At 46.5% G+C, this 2,900-nt stretch overlaps 1 non-coding gene across 1 annotated transcript; it reads left to right on the forward strand.

The window, feature by feature from the left end:
* The first annotated feature begins 2,791 nt into the window (after window positions 1-2,791).
* Window positions 2,792-2,900, forward strand: LOC125592156. The gene has a single exon (XR_007328004.1). It is a non-coding gene; the product is annotated as a small nucleolar RNA R71 (small nucleolar RNA).

Here is a 2,900-nt window from a genome sequence, read left to right on the forward strand (position 1 = left end):
AACATACACTAAAGGAGCTTCCATAGACATTGAAATCGTCCATGAAAACCTCCATAATGTCTTCAATCAGGTCAGTAAAGATCGACATCATGCAGCGCTGAAATGTTGCTGGCGCATTGCACAGGCCGAATGACATTCTCCTGTACGCATACGTTCCGTATGGGCATGTGAACGTCTATCTTCTCCTGATCGTCTTGATGGATAGGGATCTAAAAGAAACCTGAATAACCATCTAAAAAGCAGTAATATGGGTGGTTAGCCAATCTCTCAAGCATTTGATCAATGAAGGGAAGTGGAAAGTGATCATTTCTAGTGGCTGCATTTAATTTTCTGAAATCAATGCACATGTGATGTCCTGTCACTGTTCTAGTAGGGATCAATTCATTCTTTTCATTTGTGATAACAGTGATCCCACCTTTCTTAGGTACTACATGAACAGGTCTAACCCACTTACTATCAGATATGTCATAGATCACACCCGCTTCAAGAAGTTTCATTATCTCTTTCTTAACAACATCTTTTAGATTCGGGTTTAACTTCCTCTGATGTTCAACATAAGTCATTGATTCATCTTCTAGGTGTATTCTATGCATGCATAAATCAGGTGAGATGTCAGGTATGTCAGCTAGTGAATATCCTAATGCCTTACGATACTTTCTAAGCTCACACAAAAGCAATGCAGTTTCTACATTATTAAGTTCAGCGTTCACAATGACTGGGTAAGTGGAGTTCGGACCTAAGAAAGCGTACATGAGCCCCTTGGGAAGGGGTTTTAGCACAACCTTGGGAGCCTTCAACTCGCTCCAGGGATCATCAGGTAGGTTCGGCAGAACAGGCGAGTTCGGTAAAGGGGTCGCTCCAGTTGGAATGTTCTCGTCCTTGTTGCTTTCTTCCCCCAGATTTAGACTCACCACCATTCTTCCCATACTCCTTGCGGAGTCAAGCATCTTAGCATACCCGTCTGCGTCAATGTTCTCGATACTCCGCTCGGCCTCAGCTCTTACTAGTGCGAGCTCGAGTGGATCTTCTGTAAGAATCTCCTCGATCATCCCGTCGCAAGGTTGCAGCGGATCAATCCCTTCATCCACTTCGAAGGTTTGTCCATCCAGCATCGGTTTCTTCAGCAGCTCATCCATCTCGAACTGCATGACTATGTCCCCCAGATTGAGATCAATCTTCCCTTGCCGCACATCAATGATGGCTCCAACAGTACATAGGAACGGTCTTCCTAAGATGAGAGGATCTTTGGATTCCTCTTCAAGCTCTAGAACTACGAAGTCTGCTGGAACAGAGGTGTTCCCGACTTTTACTTGGAGATCCTTTAAAATACCAACCGAGGACTTAACTGATCTATCCGCGAACACCAAGGACATCTTAGTTGGTTTGAAATGCGTGTATCCCAGACATCGTGCCACAGAGTAGGGCATGAGGTTCACGCTGGATCCCAAATCAACCAAAGAGCTTGAGAAAACTGTCTTCCCGATCTGGATAGAGAGGACGAACTTGCCAGGATCTCCTCGCTTCTTTATCTGCCTGTTCTGAAGCACTGCGCTGCATTCCTTAGAGACGGTCATGAATTCGCTCTCCTCTGATATTTTTCCTGAGATCAATCCCTTCATAAAGCTGCGCATGGAGGGCATCATCTGGATTGCATCCATCAAAGGGAGTCAGACGGTTAGGTCCTCCAGCATCTTTCTGCACTTCATCTCCTCTCGGTCCTTACGAGTGGCCTTTGCTGGAACAGGGTAAGGGACGTTAGGAGTATATTCGCGAGGAGGAACAGGCTCTGGGATCTGGCAAATTGGTTCCAACTGTTGGTTCCCTTTCCTTCTCAGCTGCCGGGGTATCGGCTGGTGGTTGTTCCGACTCTTTCTGCTTCCCCTTCTCAGCCGCAGTGAACCTATTTTTTACCGGCTCAGACAGTTGCTTTCCACTTCTCAACTCGACTGCATTGCACTCCTTAGAGTTTTTGTCAGTTTTCCCAGGTAGAGTACCTTGTTGCCTCTTGACGCTCTCAGCAGTCTGAGCAATCTGAATGTCCATCTGTCTCATATGACTTGCGACATTGTTGTATTTGGTGCTCAAATCGCTGAACATATGGTTCATTCTGGTATTGATCTCGGTAGTAACCTGGTTTAGAGCCTTCCCTTGGAGCTGTTGTCCTTGGAGCAGCTGCTGCAACATAGCTTTTGTCTCATCTTACGGAACATCGACAGGAGCAGAGGTAGCTGGCTGAGTGTTCTGGTGTTTCTGCATCTGAGGTGGATTGTTCTGCGGTTGGCTTAGAACATAGGTCCGGGGTTGGTAGTTCTTCTGATACCCGACATACTGACCTTGGTTACTCTATGCAGGATCAGCTGGTTTGTCTTGCTTAGGCCAGAAAAGCTGTGGGTTGTTCCTCACGTTAGGGTTTGGGTGGTAGTTTTTGAGATGCCATCCTTGCCCATTCACGTAGCTCACCTCTTGCTGATCGTCTCCTGATATTTCAGCATCAAACCCCAGGTCACCGGCACTCTTCTCAGGAGCTGTTTCTTCCATTATGAACACTTGGCTTTGGTTTCCCTTAAGCAGTTGGTCCACCTTTGCAGCGAGATCATCTATGCTGTTCACACTCTTCGAGCGGTCATGCTCCTTGTTCTTGTTTAGTGAACTTGAAGCCATGTTCTCAATCAGCTCGAACGCACCACGTGTGGTTTGAGTCATGAAGTCTCCATTACTCGAAGAATCAAGGGTGTTTCGAAACTCATAGCTCACTCCATCATAGAACACCTCCAATATATAGTCATCGTCAAACCCATGGTGCGGGCACTCTCTCTGGTACTCCTTGTACCTCTCCCAAGCTTCATGAAAAGGTTCATCGGACTTCTGCTTGAAATTGGAGATCATGTACCGTTGAGCCG

Source organism: Brassica napus, chromosome C8 (genome assembly GCF_020379485.1).
Source record: "Brassica napus cultivar Da-Ae chromosome C8, Da-Ae, whole genome shotgun sequence".
NCBI lineage: Eukaryota > Viridiplantae > Streptophyta > Magnoliopsida > Brassicales > Brassicaceae > Brassica > Brassica napus.